Consider the following 23,024-nt stretch of genomic DNA (forward strand, 5'->3'; position numbering starts at 1 on the left):
TTTGTTCTTAAAAATAAAACCCACATTTTCCCAACCTAGTCCTAGAACTATATGCATTAGTTCACAATGCGTATAATAAAATTAACAGGGTTTATATATGAGTTTGGTGAATTTTTAGGACTAGTCACGAAGGGTACAGTTTTCAGAATGACAGTAAAAGTCACGTGTGTTCACTAAGTTCTGAATTTCAACATTTGAAGGACCCTTTTACATGAATCTTCTGAAGTTGCAGACCTGAGCACATTTTAAGAACCTACTTTAATGTACTTTTTTTAAATTCAGAGATAGGAAACAGCCTCCTAATGCTGCTTCTCATGGAGGACTTTGTTAGTCTAGAGATAGTCTGTGCTTTGAGGAAGAGAGGCTAGCTTGCACCCTCAGACAGCAGCTCCCCCTGGTTTGACTTCAAGCATTGTTGAAATGGATATTTCCAAACACCCGACAGCATCACAATCTTAGAAGGGGAAAAACACCATTTAAAAGTGTAACATATGAGCTTATCTATCTGGACATAGGTCACAATGTATCCATTCCAAATTGAAAAGCTATTTGAACTAAAATTAAATTTGTATAAACACCAAAAATCATCTTGTACAACATTATGGCTAGAAGTCTGTGGCGGTGCTCGGTGAGGGAGGTCTTGCTGGAGTAACACGGGAGAGCAAGAACCTTTGCTGTGGGTCACAGATGCATCCCTGTGGCCTCTGACTGAAAACTGACCCCACTCCTCATTATTCATGGGTCCAGGGTTCTTAGGAAACAGGGCTCAGAGTGCCTTCTTGCCTTTGCGGAGCTCCTTAGCTCTAGAAAATGGGCTTCACGATGGTGCTTCTAATATAAACCAGCACACATTAAAGGGAGATAAGTATGCCATCTTTCTGTATGTTTCTAATGTTCTCCTCCTAGACTCCAGCAGCCAAAGTTGCCCTCTTCCCTGTATTGTGACTCACTATAGCCAATTGTGTGAGCTCTGCCCAGTTCACTACTTACAACCTACCTATGGCTCCCCCCTCCTGTCCTCTCCTGCTTTTCACCTATGTAGTACGGCCTGCGTTCCTCCTATACTTTTAAGCATCTTGCAACAAACATTCTACTGTAATTTACGTACTTGTTATTATTTTTTACATTTTGTCTATTCCTCTAACGTGTTCCTTTCTCGTGTACAAAGACATTTTACCAACTTTCTAAATTTTCCTTGGAGTGTTTGAATGTCATAGGTGCTTAAAGTTGCTGAATAAATGAGTAATGAATGGATTTTATGTACTGGTCTCTGCGCATTGAAAACTGCCCATTGACCTCTTGGCTTTAGATGCTGGAGCTTCAGTTCTGAGTGTGTTAGAATCTCCGCACACGTCCAAAGAGATGATGTCCCGAAACCAATGACTATTTTATTATTCCCGGGTTAATCTCACGTTTATCCCTAACTGCCTTGGTGAGGGGAGATGAACTGAATGAACTGAAAGAGGCTTTCTGTGATGAGCTTGGTGTTAGGATTTCACTGAGCTCCAAGCAATGACCCGTCCAGCTAGTGTAAACAAGAATAGAGCCCAGGATCTTGACACCAAGTGCTGAAGCCTTTCCACAAGAGGCCCAACAATGGCCGAAACTGGCAGAATTATTGTTGAAACTGGCAAGCTTGCCAACTGTTGGCTCCTGACAGAGTCTTACTCCATTGCTTGCTGCCTTTCTGGACAATGGAGCTAGGTCATCTGCAAGAGCCAAACGCTGGCTGGGCAGTGGAGATGAAAGAAAGTAAGTCAAGTATTTAAAAAGATCGCCTGTGGGGAACGCCGATTTGGTTCCACGGGGGGGGGGGGGGGGGGCGGGGGGAAGAGTTTAGGAGGCATTGAGTTACATCCCCGTCCTCTGTGAGTCATTAAACTCGTTAATGCCAATCGACGAGTATTTAAAAAAGACTCCGAAAAGAATGCTTTCAATGTCCTTCATGTGTGTACAGTTTTATAGGTTTATTAAACTTAAAGCGAAATCAGTATTTTATAAACTCATAATATGTATATATATTATACAGAAACAGAAACAGATTCTGACACACACACACACACACACACGAGTGAGTCATGATTAAGTAAAATCTTGATCTGTCACAATGCTCAATGCTCCATGTTTGACTTCCACCAAATGTATCTTTTTGAGTTGCTATAACTCACAAGTTATAAAAATAGCAACCAATCCTTTGTAATGTGGATTCCCCATTTGCTTGAGAATCATAGATCCAACCATTCATTCATGAATACCACAAAGACATTCACTCTGAGTCCAGGTATTTATATAATTCAGAAATATAATTTGGGGAAGGATAAAGAGTGATATACATTATATTTGGATATATACAGTATGTATTCAGACATAATGAATGAAATATGCATCATGGTTCCTATTTTATCTTATCCTCTAGTAGCCAGGTGATGAAAATTTTAGACCATAAGCTGCAGACTGCACTGTACTCAATCCGCTCTAAGCGGCTGAAGTGCTGCTAAAAACCAAAATTCAAAGGATTTCTTATTGCTCTTCTTTTCTGTCATTTAATTCTCAAACTTTCTGACTTCATTTGAAGTGGTCATTATTAGGTACTGTATTTATGATTAGATTATCATAAAGCATAGAGAGAGTCATGCCCTAACTTTTAAAATTTAATCCTCATTTAGTGTATTCCTAGAATGCAAAGATTTCTGCTTGATTTTATTTTGTAGGTTTTATAAATAATGTATCCCAAGAGCATGCGTGCGGAAATGTATGCTAAGCAAGACAGTGCAATACTGTGCCGCATGTTTTCTGCAATCCAGGTAGCATCCACCAGGAAATAGAAAACAACGTGGCGCCAAGAACACTTTAAAAAGACAAAATAGCAATAATATCTAACAAGTGAATTTGATTAAATTGTGCAAAAGGCACTTAAATCACCCATAGGAAAATAAATACTTTAATGAAATTTCAAGTCAAGTGCTTCTGAGTGCAAAAATGATTAATTTTTCAATTTGCAGAGTAACTTCACTTTCTCAAGCTAACACTGATCTCTAGAGCGACAAATGAGTTTCCCATGTAATCTTCTTCAGAAAAACAAGAATAATTGTGCCCAAATAATTATTCTTTTTCATCTAGATTCAGCAGGGGAAACAAATACTTTTGAGAGTCTCTAACAGAATACTTAAGAGATTGAATATAGTCTATTTAAATATTTAATGCTAAATTACATCTGTGAAATTTGCTGTGCATTTTGAATAGTTCAATAATTACTGCAATTTGCTCTTCATTGCATAGAGAAATCTTGGTACCGCAAAGGGTGGATGGTAAATCTTATGATACAACATGTTTTGACTCTTCTGTATGCTGGTATCTCTTTACTCTGTGAAGCATTTCCCTGCAACCTATTAGCACCAATGACTAAATAACCACCTAGAAAGTGAATTAGTGTCTGAATCGATGATGTAATTTATGATGTCACCTATATACAATGTTAGTTATCATATTTGATAAGAGTCATTTCTACTAACTTCTGTTGAGAATTACTCACTTCGTAAAGTTTAGAAAAGCATTTGTTTGTTTTGTTTTCTGAGACAGGGTTTCTCTGTATAGCTTTGGCTGTCCAGGAACTCACTCTGTAGACCAGGCTGGCCTCGAACTCATAGAGATCCACCTGTCTCTTTCTCTCCAGTGCTGGGATTGAAGGTGTGCACACCACTGCCCATATTAGAAAAGCATTTGTATGCATCATAGTTTGGCCAAATATTTAAAAACATTTAACACAACCTAAAGTGTTTTACTTTTTTTTTGTTTGTTTTTTGAGACAGGGTTTCTCTGTAGCTTTGGAGCCTGTCCTGGAACTAGCTCTTGTAGACCAGGCTGGCCTCGAACTCACAGAGATCCGCCTCCCTCTGCCTCCGGAGTGCTGGGATTAAAGGTGTGCACCACCACTGCCCGGCAAGTGTTTCACTTTTGAGGGAATCCAGTATATCACACTTGCTACAAGTATCAAAATGAAAGAAGAGCTTGGAGACCTGTGTAGAAGTTGATGAATTAGAAATGAAAGGAACAAAATTAAAGAAGGAGGCACGAATCAGAACATCTCACCTAAATTAAAAGTAATTACTAATGACTAAATGAAAAGTCTGATATAAAATCAAGTCAGAAATGAAATTTGAATTTTGAAAGTAAAAGGAACTATGAAAGACAAAGAAACACTAAATGAACTCAGCAGGCTGAATTTATATATTTAAATGTATAGTGTGTGTGTGTGTGTGTGTGTGTGTGTGTGTGTGTGTAACAATACTAACCAAAGAATGAGAAGTGGAGAATTTGAGAACAAATAGAGGGAAGTGTGGAAGGAGCTGTAGGGATAAAAGAGAGGGGAAATGGTGTAAATACTCATATATGAAATTCTCAAAACCTAAATAAATTTATTTAAAAAGGAAGATAGAATGAAATGAGAATAAGCAAAATAGCAGGATAAAATAATAGGCTAGGCCAGAAGATAAATTGGCTCAGTAAGACATATTTTGTTTGCCACAACAATAATAAAAAAGTCCACCCTCAAAGCATGTCATTTAGGGTGGGGAGACACTAGGATCATGACCATGGGTGATGTATACTACAAAGTGTACTTTTTTAGTGAATAAGTAAATCTAAAGTTGTCTTGAGAAGTAAAAACTTTCTCTATGTTTTTGGGTACTTGGGGGTTAATGGTTAAACCTAAGAGTTACTACCTAAGATAAGCTCTGAGAAGTGTCTATTAATTTGTGAAAAGCAAACAGATTTACTGTGTTCTTGGAACTCAACTGGCCAAGACAATGGTGCCACTTCTAAGTGGTGGTATCTTAGAGTCTAAGCTGTTGACACATTCTGGTTTCTCAGGATAGCTTCTGAACAGACAGCCATCACATTGGAAGGATCATGGCTATTTGGTAAAATTTAAGTGCTTTTTTCCCCCAGACCTATCAGACAGTATGAGGTGGTTCAGCACAGCCATAAGTAATAGAAGTAATGCCTAAGTTTCCCAGTGTGCTCAGATGTTCTGAAAGTGATCTCTTTACCGCCCCGTAGCTTGTGAGAGCATGCTGTATGGATAGATTAGGTTCAAACTCCCAACAATAGCACAAGAAGGTAAACAAGCCACATGCATAAATTAAGTGACCATCTCTTTCAGAAATTACCAAACTCTAAGCATTCACACTGACATACCATCCCTCCGTCGCAAAAATATATATGTAAAACTTTTTTTGAGGCTTAGCCCCGAATAAGTAGCATTGATAGCAATTTTACTCAAAGGCACATTTACCTCTGTGGATCACTTATAACAACGAGTATCAGAAACTTGTTATTGATTCGAATTACAACTTTTCTGCTTCCATTGGACTCAGGAGTAAATATTAATACACACATAGGTGCGCACACACACAGAGAGCTACACACAATAGGACACACACGTGCATGCACACATACACACATGCATGTGCACACACACATAAACACAGTTGAAAGCATATATTAACTCAAGGGTTTTTCTTTTTTTTTGCCATTTTACAAAACAAAAAATAAGTTAAAAACAAAAATAGTCACATCAAGATTGGACAAACCAACATAAGTAAAAAACCCAAGAGAAGGCTAATAGTCAGAGACCCACTCCTTCATACTCAGGAGTCCCATAAAAACACTAGACTGTAAGCTATAACATGTATGCACATGTATGCAGAGAACCTGGTGCAGACGTGTGCCAGTCCTGTGCTTGCTGCTTCAGTCACTGAGTTCATCTGAGCCTTGTTCTCCTGGTGTCCTCCATCCCCTCTGGCTCTTACACTCTTTCTGTTTCCTCTTCCACAGGATTCCCTGAGCTCTGAGGGGAGGGATTTGATGGGAGACATCCCATTCAGAACTGTGTGTTCCAAGGTCTCTCTCTCTCTCTTTCTGTGGAATGTCTAGCTGTGGGTCTCTGTTTTGTTCCCATCTGCTGCAGGAGGAAGCTTCTCTGACGATGGCTGAATAAGGCTCTGATCTATGAGTGCAGCAGAATGTCATTAGGAGTCATTTTATTGTTACTTTTTTTGGGACCAGCAGCATTTGGTTTTACCCTAGGTCTCTGAAATTTCTTGTCTTTGGTTCTTTGTCATCAAGAAGTTTTGGGTATAGGTTCCATCTCGTGCAGTGGTCTTAAGTGAAGCAGGGGTAATCAGACACTGGTCAGTTAGATTCAGGGATTTTTCATCGTTGGTTACCTGAAAGTCCATCACTAGTTTCCTAGAAGATTCATAAAAAAGTACTATGTACATTTAAAAAACAAAATCAGATGGCTAGAATTCAGACAAATGAATCATACTCATTAAACTTCAAGTACATAATATTTTCATATAACAGTACTTGTGAACTCCCATGAATATTCTAATATTTTGACTGTAAAAGGATGAAAAAAATTTCAAATTATACTATGAGAGTCAAAGCTATTCCCCTATATTCTCATCATACGCTGGACATCTATGTTTTGACTTAAAGATTCAAAATGCACAGTTCTTGGCAGTCATACTGGGTTAATGCTCTGCAAAGTGTACTCTCTAAGATTTGTGTCTCACTTGCAGGTTTTATCTGTCATCCTATCTAAGTAAACATTACTAGAACCTGGTTTGTCTGAGCATCAAGTTCTTGCCTAATGACTCACGCTTACAGCTCCACCAGTTAACTGTTACCCCGTACTAGAATTTGGATATCTGCAGATCACTTTCCCCTGTTATGATATTATTTAGCCTTAATGTTTTGATTTTTGCCTTATGAAACTGCAATCATGTTTTATGTGGCAATGACCTCTTTCATGTAGTGTTGTGCCTTTTGAGTTCCTTCACTCTTAGAGGATGTTGTATGCTATGTTATTTAACCATACTGCAGTGTTCATTGCATGGATGTATCAGAATGCACCCACCCGTTCTCCTGCTGAGGAATACAAGAATTGCTTCCAACATTTGACCTTTGCAAGCAAGGAAGTCATAAACAGTTCACCTATGTAACGCCCCACACCTGTCTGTATGAACTTCTTTAGAGAAAAGACTTATAAGACCTGTTTCCAAGCAATTCATAATGCTGACCCAATTTAAATTCCCAACAGTAAATGAGATTATTTTAAAGATTTATTTGTTCTGTGTACAGTGTTCTGTATGTTTGCAAGTAAGAAGAGGGCACCAGATCTCATTTTGGATGGTTGTGAGCCATCATGTGGTTGCTGGGAATTGAGCTCAGGACCTTTGGAAGAGCGGGCAATGCTCTTAACCTCTGAGCCATCTCTCCAGCCCCCAGTAAATGAGATTTTTATTGCACCATAGACTTTCCAAAACTGAATTGTTGTCAAACTTTCTAATTTTGCCATTCTGGAGGGTGTAATGCAATATCACATTGTGGTTTTGATTTACATCTCTCTGTCCATGAATCACGGTGAATTTGCATGTAAAAAGAATAAAAGTTTCCCTTTCAAACATTTGGTTCAAATTAGGTAATTGAAGTAATTGATTTGGAGGAACTGTGACTAATTCACTTTGTGGATCATCTGTCTATCCATGTCTATCTATCTATCTATCTATCTATCTATCTATCTATCTATCTATCTATCTATCTATCATCTATCTGCCTGTCTTCATGCCTGTCTGCCTTTCATCTATCAATCATCTTTCTACTATGTATCATTTGTCAATCATTAGCCTGTATATCGTCTATCCTCTCTTTCTATACATTTAAATTCTATTAAATATTGAAAGTAAGTTACGGAGCTCACAAATCAACTGAATATGATGTGTCCTTTTCCCCACGGCTGTAATGGTAATAGAATATTAAAACACTATAGAAGGCACTGGAATTTGTGTCTTCCACACAAGTCATACTTTGGCCAACTTCATCATTGTCTTTATAACCATCGTTGAATTCATCTTTTTTTTTTTTATTTCTCCATGGCTTTCATTTCCACTTAATATGGTTAGGTGTGGGTTTATTTCTCTTTGGCTTAGTTACTGACTATGGCAACATCTCATGAAGGACATTTATTTGCTTATGTGCACATGCTCTGTCTCTTTTCAATGTTCTCGAGACTCAGTTCCCTTAAATGTCGTTGCCCGGCCAATTAGACATCCTGCTACTGAACAAAACTAGTTGTTCCTTTCATTTTTGTCTAGATATCTGACATTTCCATGAGGTTTGTGTAATTTTTATGCTCCATGTTGGATATTCATCTACTTTTACCACATTATTTGATACTATATGTATTCATGTCTGTCTTATACAATGAAAGTACATGGCAACTCATACACTACAATTTTGTTAATATATGCAAGGTTTTTTATCAACCAAAATTATCTCCATATTTAATTTTGTAATAGCCAGTTAGTTGGTTTCATAACCTAATTACCCAAGGGTTTAAAATATTCTCCCATGGTCTCTTTGACTGGGATAAAAAAAATGAAAACTTTTGAATTATACTGAGTAAGAACACTGATATCCCTCAGCTGTTTCTATTTCTAGTGGTATTTTCTAACAAGTTGGGAAAATACTCAAAATAAACCTCAACTTTGAACCTGCGGAATTCCATATGGGTGCCAATAAAGTCTGAGGCTGAAGAGATTTTATTTTTTTTCAAAAGCATTTTTAGAAAAATCCCAATTCTAGATTTAGACAGCTTTGATTCACATCTAAATAAATCTAATATAACCCGATCCCAATTCTAATAATAGCAATATTAGATTACAATTATATATAGAAATTATGGAAACAATAAATTTTTAATGATAGAGTAATATTATGAGGTAATTAAAATAAGTTTTGGTTCACAAAATACTCTATTGCTTTTAAAAATAGTTTTTTTAAAAATGTGTTTGAATGCTCACATGAGCCTTTGTCTTGACTTTGTAGAAATCCTTAACAGTGACTTAGATGATCATTAAGGCAAAACAGTAGATTAATAGATCATGAGGACAAAACCAGCAAAAGTTTCTCAGATCACAGTGGCCCAATCTGACATCTTTGAAGTTCAGTCTATCTTAATACGGTGTGAATGATAAGCAATGATGGCTGTATTATGACTCCATCTTCCTTTCAGCGTTCACTCACCCTGGAAAGATGTCTACAGGCCATTCATTTAGTTTATTCGGTAGTAGTAGATTACTAGGACTCTGTGTAAAAAGAGTTCAACTTAGCCGGGCGGTGGTGGCGCACGCCTTTAATCCCAGCACTCGGGAGGCAGAGGCAGGCGGATCTCTGTGAGTTCGAGGCCAGCCTGGTCTACAAGAGCTAGTTCCAGGACAGGCTCTAAAAAAGCTGCAGAGAAACCCTGTCTCGAAAAACCAAAAAAAGAAAAAAGAAAAAGAGTTCAACTTCATTTTTGACCCGATAAGTCTCTGGGTTCTTCCTTGACCAGGTCTAAGACTCCCCCTTGCTTTTTCCCATTTCCACTCTGGCAGCACTAACCCTCTACCCATCCCTGGAACCAGCCGACTCATTCCCGTTCCAGAACTGTGGTTGATCAAACCATCACTCTAGGACCGGCCTTTCCCTAGGGCGGTCACAGCAGCCTCCCCTCCCCCTTACAAAGTCACTGCTACTGTAGCAGCTCCTCAGAGACCTTTCATGACTGTCTCTGTCTCCTCCTCAGCTTTCCTTGATCAGCTGTGTATTTCTCTGTCGCTCTTAGTAGTGCTGGGCCTTTGCATGTCTAATTATCGGTAAGCTTTCGCCTTATTAGCTCCAGAAGGACAGAAACTATGGTATCCTGATGTTACAGAGCAAAGCTACACTTACACAGACTCCACCTCCTTCTAGTGCTGAGATCTCATGCTATAGGAAGCTCTGCCTTCATGTTTTGTCCCTCAACAACCCCGTTATAAAGTTATGTAGCCATGCTACAAAGCAAAGCTCATCTTTTTACTTCCAGGCTAGCTTAATGGTAACCTAAATGTGACGGACACATCTCCTCCAAACTTCCCTTTCGAACACACCATTTAAAATTGTAATTTTAGCAGAGACACACACAAGTCTATGCTTTTCAATTAAGTTCTGTAAAATCCCACCATCTCCTCAGACTGCTGCCAAATTCACAGGAAGTCCTTTTGTCATCCAGAGCCCTACGATGATACACCAACATCTTGTGCTACCAACTCTCAAAACTTTGGGAGCCGGGCGGTGGTGGCGCACGCCTTTAATCCCAGCACTCGGGAGGCAGAGGCAGGCGGATCTCTGAGTTCGAGGCCAGCCTGGTCTACAGAGCTAGTTCCAGGACAGGCTCTAGAAACTACAGGGAAACCCTGTCTCGAAAAACCAAACAACAACAACAACAAAAAAATCTTTGGATGGTCTAACACTCAGGTATTGCATATATTTCGACAAGATATTCAAAGTAACACCTTGAATTGCCAATAAAGTCAAGGCTATTAAGAATGTATTAATTATAGGAACAGAAACTTCACAGAATAGTGTATAGCTAACTTTTAAATAAAAAGAAACCTTCAGTGGCAAACCAATAAGTTACTAATAGAGGTAGAATTATGATTATGCACATATATCAATTCAAAATTATTTTCTCAAGACATGGAGGAGTAGAATTAACCCTATAATTTTATTTCTTTTGGCCGGATGGGATAGTAAGGTAATTTTGAAGGTGTCCTATCATGTAGTTTATTCTAGTGATTTAATGAGGTAAGCCATGCATATAAATGTATATCACATTACTCTAGAGATGGGTTTTAACTGTCATGATATGGCCAGGTTGTTATTCATTTGTACTGTCTTCTCTGTTTTCTTCACCCACAATCACTGTTACATTATATGCCTGTCACTGGGTGAGATAAACGTTTCTTACAGTTAGAAAGCAGAGGGTACCTCACTTATAAATAAAAGAACAAGAAGATGGTGGAATGGTTGTTTCTATATTTTGCATGATTCCAGATGCTATTTTTAGGAATCCCTAGGAAAGAGTGTGAATGTCAAAGAACAGCAGGGGCCTTGGTGCTTCTAAAAGGACAGACGTGTTCAGTCGTTATAGTGCTAGGGCACGTGAAACAATGGTGCACGTGAAACGATGGTGTGTCCGTTGATACGTGTGATGGCCCCTCCCCACAGCATCTCATTAGATTCCTTACCCTAACTTATGTTCGGGTTGAAAGAGTTTTAATAATTGATTAATGGTTTTCCTGCTAAGTTATAGTAACCCTAATGAAAATAAACTGTACTAAGCTGCGTTCTCTTGAACTCCGAGCTTCGTGAGAAGGTTCCTTTTGTCTGCTTTTTAAGCTGTGGGTTTTTTTTTTTAAAAAGAGTCCCCAAGTTACGCCATCAGACCCCCAAAATAGACTATCAGTAATAGCTCTTTGTCCTAGTCTTCGGGAACCCGTCATTGTTCCGTCCTTTTATGTTAGTTTCCTCTGCACACTTCGTTTCGGGTGACTCATGGCTCCTCGCGGGGAGGCTTCACTACTCCAAATGCCTGCATATATGTGACAGCTTCCTGGCGTGTTCCAAGCGAGGCTCTGCCGGATCACCTCGCGTCATATAGATGGGGGGGGGGGAAGAATCTATAACAGAAGAGTATTTTTAATAGCAAAGAACTGGCTTTGGCTTGTCAATGTGTGCATCCACCTAATTTGATATTGAAGAGGATTATATAATATTTTAGAATATCATTCCAATGTGCAAATTGTAGTGTGTACTTAGTAGTTTGGAAGAGCTGCAAAGAAAAGGTCAGATTTAAACTGCTATCTCTTTAGTTGCTTCATCTCATAAGACTTATTGAGTGTGGATCAGACTCTCTCTCTCTCTCTGTGTGTGTGTGTGTGTGTGTGTGTGTGTGTGTGTCTTTGTGTGAGGCTAATTGTGCCTTTGTAGTTATTTTTATTTCTAATAATTAAGTTTAAAGTAAAAATCCATTTAAATTCTAGCAAGAAATAGGTTCACAAAGTCCTTCCCATGTACCCAGAAGCAGCAATAGCCCTCTATCACATCCGTTTGAATCAGTAGTGGTTTAGTTTGTCCTAAGAAAATAGCCTAGAGTTGAGCCAAGGGGAGATGATGTCTGTCCTCAGCTCGGAGTCACTGTTACGGACCGTAGCACAATTCTCCAACTCCTCCTGGCTCCTGTGTTCTAAGTCTGTAAGTGAGCAGTTTCTGCTGTAAGGTTCTCAGGTCTGCTCCAGCTCTGAGAGTCTGGAGTGTCTGATTAAAATGCCTCCACCTAGAGAGGCCCTGAAACCCCCACCTTATGTGTATGGTTCTAACTAATAAGAAGACCGAACGTCACAGTTTGGGTTTTCTAACTTCAGGCCTTTGGAATGGTTAATTTGCACAGTGAAACTTGACTGACAGGTAGGAGAGAAGGAAGGGCAAGGTCTCTGACTGACTGCTCTCTGAGAAGCATCGAACTCATTGCTAGTGCTTAGTCAGCTTGCTTAAAACCTTCTGACTCCACAGTGGTAAAGACGCCAACTTTCTACTAGGTTTCTAAATAGCTCCTATGCACAGCTCACATTTAATTCTTTATGCAGCTTGAACTGAACCCAAGATGTTTCACGCACCTTTGGTTAGTTTATCCTGACCACTTCGACTAAAGATTCAGCTCAATAATTATCGCTAAGCTAAGTAACCAAGTTGTTTGGATTCTAGGTTCCATTTGTTTTTTTTTTTTTACTTGAAGACTAGAATTATTTGTTAATTTCACTGTACTTAATGTTATTTTGAAGATAAATGGCATTTTTAATCAATCTTGGTCCTACATATGAGTATAAATATTGATTCATGATAAATTATTATTGTTTTATTTTCTATCTTGACTTAATTAACCTCTCTGTCAAAGCAGGTTAGATATCTCCTACCAACTACATTTTGATCAAACATTTTCTTCTAAAATTGCTGTACTAGAGTGAACCCAATAAAATATAATTTACCTCTATTTATTTGTTTATTTTCACACTGGGTGTTAAACTGAGGACCTGGAACATGCTAGAAATAGGCTATACAAGGGCTGCACACCTGCCTGCTTACAATTTATGCAACTCTATCATAGCTACATCTCTCTGAGCTTTTCTTTGCTCTTAGTCAGTTTACTCAGTAGAGCCATCTTTGGGTGTTCAAAGATGATCTCAGTTTTACCTACTCTCTCTCTTCAGCTGTAGATGCCTCTGGCATGTTACATTAATAGAAGTATTGCTTCTATTTCTACTGGTCAGTAAAGACACATTGACACTCTGTGTTTCTATTCAAATGAACAAGCCTCTACTTTAAACATTGGAGAAATGTCTAGAACCTGTGAAGAAACAAAGGGTGTATTTATAAAGGGGGCAGAACGCTTGACTATGGCTTTACAGGAAGTTCCTGCTGTGGCCAAATGCTCTTTACTTTCTCAGACTACTATAGATATCTCACAAAGGAAAACCAAGCACAAATATTTGCAGCTTTTATGTGCTGCGTCTAAAACCTTCCTGCCAGTGAAAAGCAGACCTCAGATGTAAAGAAAAGCAAAGCTCTGGTCCCATCAGTCCGCGGATGGACCTGCCAGACTCTCGCTCCTGGTTTGCATTCCTAAAGGTTGTTTGGAAAGATCCATTTCTTTGCAATCAGAGTGTTTTTATTTCTATTATTATCATCTGCTCTTCTACCTCCTTTCCCTTTTTCCTCTTTGTTTCTGTTTTTGTTTTTTAGAGACTGGGTTTCTGTGTAGCTTTGGAGCCTATCCTGGAACTTGCTCTGTAGGGCAGCCTGGTCTTAAACTCATGGTCTCAAACTCACAGACATCCACCCCCCTCTGCCTCCTGAGTGCTGAGATTAAAGGCCTGCACCACCACTGCCCACCTGAATGCTGTTCCTTAAGAGGCCTCCCTCCTGCTTTATGAGATACAGGATCTTTCATTAGTCTGAAGTTACCTCCCAAGGGTGATGATTAGCTGGCCAGTGAACCTCCTTCCCTGGCATTCCAGGCCTATCTTTCTCATATAGGTTCTGGGGATCAAATTCAGGTTATCCTGCTTTGAAGACATGTACTGCACATGTCTACCTGAGCTATCTCCTAGTCCCCAAATGGGTCTTGCTTAAGAAAAAAAATAGATATCATCTTTACTCAAGATATGCTTAGATAGATCAGAATTTGTCAAGTCAAGTTAGCAAACTGAAGGACAGATCATAATCTCTTCATATGGAGACTATTATGGCCAATAGCAGGTCTTTATCAGTGCATAAATGGAATTTAATAGAACATTGATACATTTCAAAATGTTCTTTTAGATTTCTTGGAAAATAATATCTCTTAACCCCAAGTAGTTGATGAGTTATCACCCTATGGATGGTACATTGGGAAACTTGGCCTGCTAGAAACGTCAGAATCAAAAAGTTAGACCAGCCCTAAAGAATAATGGCTTTCATTTATGACTTTTTTTTTCATTTGTGGCTTTCAGCCACACTCATAGCTCTTCTTCACATTCCAACACTTTAGTTTCTGATGGCCTCCCTTTCATATGCCATTATAATGGTGCTAACTAGATTTAATCAGGAAGAATTAGACTCTCATATATTTAATTGAATTTATTACTAAGATACTATGCAAATGAGAAATGCAGAGTCAGGTCTGGTGGTCCAGGCCTATAACCTAAGCTGCTCTACTTGGGAGGATGAGGCAGGAGACTTGTAGGCTTAAGGCCCATGTGACTTATCGTGACTTCATCTCAGGATGAAGGAGGAGGAGGAAGAACTGGAGATGGAATTCTGTGGGAAGACTCTTCGCCCAGTGTACACAGAGCCTTAGGTTTATCCCTAGTAAAACCATACAAATACTAGAAAGTAGGAGACACTCTGTTTTTTATGTGGTCTACCAGCTCTAGGTCATTAAAAACCTATAGACATTTGTAATCAGAAACAATTAATATGGGAATGCTTCACATAGTCATTATTTATAAGCTAACCATTATGAAATTTTATGTTTTTGCTATTATGTAAATTGACATAATTGTATGCATTTGACATGTAAAATGTGATATCTTGAAGCACATATGTATGGCATAGGACAGCTAAATCCAGTCAATTAGCACATGAATCCCTTTACATAGTTACCATTTTGTTTATTATTTTGGTGGGAACACTGCTGACACTTCTCACGGATTCCTTATATTGCCGTTAACTACGATCACCATGCTGTACAAGCAGTGCGTCTTTCAAGCTTACTCCTCATTTGTAACTGACTTTGTGCACTTTGACCAACATCTCTGCAATCACCACTCCATCATCTCCATAAAATCTTTGGGGACCGCAATGTACTGTCCAGGTGTGTAAGATCAACTATTTAAGGTCCACAAGACTGAGGCCATGTGGTGTTTTTCATCCTGAGCCTGGCTTATTTTTCTAAGTATAATGGTCTCTGAGTTCATCAGTTCCTTCGTCTTTTATGGCTGAGCGATGCACCATGTGTATGTAGCACATTTCCTCAGCCACTCGCCAGATGAAGGTGCTTAATTGGGTTCCATATCCTGGTTATAGACACCGTTGCAGACTTCATGTTCCTAAGATATGTGCTGTAGTGCTCCAGCTGGGTTATAGAAGAGTTCTCTTCTTATTGTTTTACAGGAATCCCATTTTCCATAATGCCCACGTCAGTTATATTCCCACCCACAATGGGAAGGTATTCTTTTTCTCCATCTTTCATGGATTTCATCATCACTGATCTAAAAAGTGGGAGGTGATATCATGGGGGCAGGACCAGAGAGACACTAATTAAAAGATAACAAAAGGACATGTATCTAGGGCATGGTCACAGTATGGGGACTAATCGATGACATATTTTCTTGACATATCAGCCATTCAAATGTTTTCAGCCAATATCTTATTAAAAAAACACTTTAAAATACCTTTGTGTCTGAATGAAATAATGTCAAAGGCACAGAAAGCCTGCCATAAACACCACTAGATGCTGACATAGCTCACAATTTTATTTTTTAATTATTATTTTTTTAAATCAGTTTATCAAGAAGGGTTTGTTTCCCTTCTGTTTCTCAATATTTGCAAGGCATTCTGTTTTTTTTGTTGCTGTTTTATTTTGTTTGGTCCTCATAGTCCACTGTTACATTTGCTGACCCAGGAGCACACTTTTAAGAACTGACTTAGGGTGTGCTTTCAGTTCTCTAGGGTACCGCTGAAACCCCCTTTTGTGTGAAAAGTTCAATGACATACATGTAAGATTAGGCCCTTAGTCAATGTCCCAGCATTTAGAAGACATGCATTTACATTTGTGTGGAGTGGAACTCTTCCTCTCCTGCATCCCACATTCCATCAGTTAATGAGTTCACACTCTGGTGATGCAATGCATTAGAACCTCTTCTTCATGTGCTGCCTTTAGGACTTTCGCAACATCATCCATTGCCCCAGGCCTGTGGTTTGTGGCACCAACCAAAGAATATCTCAACAGCATCATTTTCTGTCTATGGCTAAATCAACCAGTTAGTCAATACAATAAGTGAACACTTGGCAATTCATGTTTTCTAGGAGGTTCAGTTACTGAATGGATGGAGACAAAAATATGAAGGGAAGAGATTGCCTTGTTGACTGCGGGCAGAGGGCATCTTTTCTCAGCTTCATACATGTGCTTTGACCTAAGGTATTTTATATTGATAAAAAATAGTTTTCTTACTCTCTTATAAGGTAGGTTGCTGATAATTATGGACTTTTTCAATACATAATAGATTCCAAATGAGCCGCTTTCGAGTTGGCTGTGCTTTACATAGAGAAGTTAGCAGTAAGCTTAAAATGTGACTGTATTTGTAATTCTTGTAATTTAAAGTTACTATTATGTAAAACAGTTGGCTAATATTGAGAAATCCAGGAAACTTTGTGAGTAAAAATATATTAATTGACTTTGGTAAGCAACTATAATTAATTATACAGCTTTGCCATACTCAAAGCATGGTGAGAAAATTTCCTTCTTAATGGGCCCAGAGGTCCAGATACATATATAGCATGATGTGCTGAACGAAGGGGTGGTCAGCATCCTGAGATGGATGGAGCAGGACCATGCAAGAGTCCATCATGGACTTAGAATGCTGAACAAGTTAAAAATGTTATTTTTTTTCTTGTAATGTTCCATTTGTCTTGGCTGTAGATAACAGAAACCATGGGAACGGAAAGCAATGGGAAGAAGGGACTACTGTTTCTTAGTTGGTGATAAAAAAGATAGATTATAGCGAAATTTGCATATAAGTCATAGAAATGATTCCTTATAACACTGTTCTCTTAATTTAGATATAACACTTTCCATCCTTCCTGCTGGATTGGAGCAGCTAATTATATCCAGTTGCTAGAAAGTGTTTTCAGCTCATTCCGTGCTGACCTTTCATTTTGTGATCGCGTCAGTGCTGTATAGATTGTATCATTACTCATGGTTAGTTTATGTAAGTGTTGAGTTCAGAAGAGTCACAAAGATATGTACCTGAGTTTATATGATTAGTTAACATAATTCAACCTCAGGCATTATCCATATTGTCTTTGGTGCAAATCTCCAGTCTTCCTTCAGGTCGAGGTGTTGGCAAAGCAGTTCTGAATCACCCCGGCTGGTATCACATCGCTGCTCAAACACAAACCACGGTTTTCTCCGTGTGTGTCCATTCTGCAACCATCAACACACACACTTAGAGCCTGAGTGAAAGGAGCATTGAAAGGTGAGGCCGTTAACAAGAACTGCTGATGGTACAGTAATTTCTATCATCCGGAGTGTTCCAAGCCCACTCTTATCTTCTTACTACATTATTAAGAATGATTTAAATATCATCAGCGTCTAATAGCATCCTCTTGCTTTCCCCCTATTTAAGAGTGGGCAAATGCAGTCAGACTAACAGGAGAAGAATAACAACCACCGCAGAGCGGCGGCCAGATCAGCATTGCAGCTGCCTTGCAGGTTGAAAACACAACACTCTAACCGTGGTATCAAGACGACATGGCTTGCTCCTGTCTTTTGCCTTTGCTCATTTTCTTTCTCCTCTTTAGAATCTATTCTCTTTCCTTATTTCCCCATCCTCTACTCAGGCTTCCCAGTGCTGGGATTAAAGGCATGTGAGCCTTTATTGCCCTCTGATATACATAAGTGAGAGTCAACTTCATAGTTATAACAATGTTTTTATTTCTCCTTCTTTTCTTCTTTCTCCTACCCTCCCTCTGCCCCTCTCTCTGCCTCAGCCCTTCTTTCCTTCCTCCTTTTTTCTTCTTTCTCTATCTCTCTGTCTCTCTGTCTCTGTCTCTGTCTCTCTCTCTCTCATGTGTGTAAACATGGGAGTATTAAGACTGAAATCCTGTTTGCATGCTGAGCCTGTGTTCCACCATCGTGCCCACTTCCCTTTATATACATGCTTAATTTAGTGTTGTATGGCTATTACATAATGCCAAACTATTGTGACTGAGTTTGTCTCAATTGATTTAAGCGTACCCGTGCTGGAGTCTGGGGAGATAGCTCTCACTGGGTAGGAACACTGATGTTGTGCAAGAAAAAGACCTGAGTTCGAATCTCCAGCACCCATATAAAAAGCTAGGTATGTTACCTGGGTGTTAACCACCCCTTTGTCCAGCATATCATGTTACATATGTGTCTGGGCCACTGGGGCCTATGAAGAAGGAATTTTTCCCACCATGCTTTGAGCATGGCAAAGTTGTATAATTATAATTGCTTACCGAAGTCAATTAATATATTTTTTTTTTTACTAACGCGTTTTCTGTTTTACATAACAGTCACTTTAAATCATAAGAGTCGTGATGTTGTTCTTCTCTCAGTCAGGAAACTTTATAATCTTAGCTAAAACTTGGTATTTGCCTCTGCGAGGGCCCTACTTGGTTTAGTCAAACCTTTATCCCACGTCTCCAAGTCTTCCAACACCTCTACGCTTTCCATGAATCCCATCAGCTCCTTCTCTTCTTTTCAACAACCCTTGTTACAAAAGGGGGGGGGGAGCAGATGGGATGCTATTGCTTGTTTCTGTACACCAAAGCTCCCCAGAACTGCTATCCTGCCCTGCGCTATCCCAGTTTTAAAAGCTGGTCAGCTAGGTCCTTCCCCGGTGCTTCTTGGCGTCCCATTTCCTCCAGTCTTCGGAGAAATCGAAATGTCATTTGTCTGGTCAGACTCTCTCATTCAAATACATCCTTGTTGTTGCTGTAAAGTGTTGATGTCAGCTTTATCTAAAAATAAAACTGCACTCCACAGGTCTTCCCACACCTACCGCTAAGCTTCTCCTTTTCAGAAGCCACCCCGTCCCAAGGCTTCTTCATTCTTGTTTCCTTCCCTCACACAGGACTCCTCTGCCTTACCGGAAACAGATGTCTGCAGGTGTTGCAGAACACAGACCATTGTCTTTGGCAAGTTACCGAAATCTGAGCTCAGTGTGTTCTTTTAGGGCTCTACCTGCCTTCCAGGCCATCTCGCCAGGTCCTCTCCTTTGCCCGCCCTCCCATCCCCCTTCTGATAGAAGCTGTTTGCTTTTGTGTTGCTCAACTGCCCTTCAACTACAAATGTCTAGTGAAATACCACTTCCTCCGGGAAATCATCCCTCGAGCCACCGTATGAGGTCATCTCCTTCCTTCATAGGACTTATCTTCATCTGCGACTTTAAATGTGTGCAAATGTTTAACTCCCGTCTCCGCAGAATAACTTATAAGAAGTTTAATCTCATCTCTTTTCATTTCTCTTTACTCATACCCAGTCCTCTCTCAGGTGCCCATGGTACTTGTTGCGTGAATATACCGAACGTCAGCGTATTATAGAGCCTCATGCGATAGCATGTGCATTCTACCCTGGAACATTGCTGTGTTGCTGTCTGCAGTGTGACGACAATCACTCAAATTGTGTGACTGTAAAGTCAAATATTGCTGCCAAATCTCTTTGGCTTAAAGTTACTTAAGCTTCTTAGTACTTGTGAAGGAAAATGTCAAAAAATATGTATTTCCTCACAGATGCTAGATCCCAGCATCTCCTTCATTGGCCCAGAGAGACAACTTTGCTCCCCACCAAGGTTATTTCCCCAGTCAAAACAAGCAAGCCTTGGAAGCTGGCTCAAAGGAGGGAGGAAAAGAGTACTTGTTTTGGAAATACTTTCCCAGGGAGATCAAGGCAATTACCCATCATTATTTGACAAACAGGGCCAGTTAAAGGCATTCACATGTAAAATATCTCTTCATGAAACCACTCACAGCCTGGTGACAGCCAAACAGTGTGAGGAAGAGAAAAGACTTTGGACCTTTGAGCAGGAAGAGTTGCTGGCCTTTTCTGTGCTCTAAGTCATTTACTTATAAATCCTGTAAATGAGATTGCCACTTCTTTATAACAGATAAATTCAATACTTCCACAAAACAGCTTTAATCACTATCTGGACTAGAGAAGAGAAAATGGGATAAAAACAATAAGAGAAAAACTGCTCTGTTGCGTTCTTTGGTCTTTGGAGTCTTCAGCTGTTACAGGGATGTAATTATCTCCTTCAGCTGTGTGGTGATTACTTCATTTCTTTTTCTAAAAGGTTACTGGTTGCTTTCTAAATGGCAAAAATTTATGTATGCATGTCAATAACATAAAAAAATCTGGATTATCCCAAGAGTTAAAACGAAAACTGTTGTAGAAAGAAGCTTGCTTTGATCCTCTGTACAGAAGAGGACTGTAGCTCGAGGTCTATTCACTGCCCATGTTTATTACTGCGGTGGAAGTATCGTCTTCAGTGGGGATTTTTGGTGAGTGAGGGAAATTCTCTCTCTCTCTCCCCCCTCCCCTTTCTGTTGTATTTTTGATACACTTAAGAGTGCTCTAAAGCCGGGCGGTGGTGGCGCACGCCTTTAATCCCAGCACTCGGGAGGTAGAGGCAGGCGGATCTCTGAGTTCGAGGCCAGCCTGGTCTACAAGAGCTAGCTCCAGGACAGGGTCTAGAAACTACAGGGAAACCCTGTCTCGAAAAAACAAAACAAAAAACAAAAAACAAAAAACAAAAACAAAAAAAGAGTGCTTTAAGTAATCTTAAAATATAATGTCAGTCTTTTTCAAAGCATTTATTAAGGCACTGGGAATATAAAACTAGTGGTAGCTATAAAACAAAATAAAAAGTTTTCTATTTATCTATCTATCTATCTATCTATAATCAACAAGCAGAGGATGTTATATATTAAATTGAAATTTTGTCTCCTATAAACTCCAACGTAAATTAACGATTAAAAATATTCTCTGTTTTCGGTTTGAACTTTAATACTTAATGTATATGCATATACATAAACTCTGCTTATAATAATGTGAATATTATTCGAATTTTACTTAGAACAATAGAACTGAGAAGGGTTAATGAACATTAACAATCTGGTACCACAACATTATTTCAATTAAAGAGGAAGAAAATGAGTCCACCAGGTGAAAGATGGTGCCACACACCGACTGCACAGTTGTCTACTCACACTGACTGCACAGTTGTCTACTCACACTGACTGCACAGTTGTCTACTCACACTGACTGCACAGTTGCCTACACACACTGACTGCACAGTTGCCTACACACACTGACTGCACAGTTGCCTACACACACCGACTGCACAGTTGCCTACACACACCGACTGCACAGTTGTCTACACACACTGACTGCACAGTTGTCTACCCTGACTACACAGTTGTCTACACATGTAAACTACACAGTTGTCTACACATGTAAACTACACAGTTGTCTACACATGTAAACTACACAGTTGTCTACACATGTAAACTACACAGTTGTCAACACATGTAAACTACACAGTTGTCTACACACACTGACTGCACAGTTGCCTACACACACTGACTACACAGTTGTCTACCCTGACTACACAGTTGTCTACACATATAAACTACACAGTTGTCTACACACACTGACTGCACACATTTGTCTATACATACGATGTTTTTGTCCTGTAACAGAAGGTGAGACAGCACACAAAGATAGGATCTTTAGGAAATCATTTGTACCCTGCTCAAAAAGTCTTAGAAGCACAACTCTCATCTGTTCTAGATGCCGTTCTGTCTCCACTGTAATCCCTGGGTTTGGTTAAAATTAGAACCTGGGTTTCTTCATATGCAATTTAATGTTTGTTTTAATTTTTTTACTCACAACTTTTATGGTAACTTTTATGTGTTTATGCTTACTATAGTTGTAATGTCAAAACCCCACATATTTATACTCAACTTTATTTCAGATCTCAGTCCTTACTTGGTGCCCAATGATTAATTTTCTATGTTTTATTTTAAAATTGTATTTTCTACTATAATATGAAGGTTGATATAATACAAGTGATAGTGAAAATGTACTACTAAAATTTGAATGTGCACTACAGGTGAATTAATAGAGACCACTCATTAGAATTTTCATCCCCTTCCCATTTGATAGCCATGATTTATTTATTTTTTATTTTCCTTTGTATTGAAAATAGATTTTTTTCTTGCATAATATATGGTTTTTCCTCCCAGTTCCTCCCTACCTCCCTTCCCATTTGGATCCACCCCCTTTCTGTCTCTCAGAAAACAAACATATTTCCATAATTTATATGTCTATTAAGTTTTTATGTTCTTCAAAGTTATGAGAAAATAATTTCTTCAGCAAGTTTATTGATTTTCTTTTTTTATTTTAAAACTTAACAAAGTGAAACATTTTAGTAAGTTATGTATATGTGTAAACACCCAGCAAATATACCATAAAAGTCAGCAAAGTGCATCCCTTTTCACACAGTTTTGTTCCCAGTTCCAATGGCAGCACAGCAATATTTACAGTATTGAAAACAGTAGATTGAAAACTGATAAATTAACTGTGAATAAAGCTTAGGTTCCCAGTGCTTCTTTGTGTTCCAGAGTTCTGCTTTTTCCTTCTCCTTGGTGGTTCCTTACATCTTCCAAAACCAGAACCCTCCAAGATTTTTCTTGACAGGACTTTCCCATGGAAAATGTGTTTGAAACATGAATTGATTATTGTTTTATTATGTTTTCCTACACATAATTTTATAGATTAATCAAAAATACACTATATATTATAGAACAAGAAAATA

At 39.0% G+C, this 23,024-nt stretch overlaps 1 protein-coding gene across 2 annotated transcripts in view; it reads left to right on the top strand.

The window, feature by feature from the left end:
• Calcrl (calcitonin receptor like receptor) overlaps window positions 1-23,024 on the top strand; it is an 82,632-nt gene that overhangs the window by 7,001 nt on the left and 52,607 nt on the right. The window contains exon 3 of one of the 2 annotated variants that reach the window (XM_038337509.1): window positions 16,492-16,603. The exons of the other annotated variant lie outside the window; for it this stretch is intronic. The gene's annotated coding sequence lies outside the window, so the exon portion shown is untranslated. The remainder of the gene's footprint in view (window positions 1-16,491; window positions 16,604-23,024) is intronic. 2 annotated transcript variants of the gene reach the window in all.

This window comes from Arvicola amphibius, chromosome 7, assembly GCF_903992535.2.
Source record: "Arvicola amphibius chromosome 7, mArvAmp1.2, whole genome shotgun sequence".
In the NCBI taxonomy this organism is placed as follows: Eukaryota; Metazoa; Chordata; class Mammalia; order Rodentia; family Cricetidae; genus Arvicola; species Arvicola amphibius.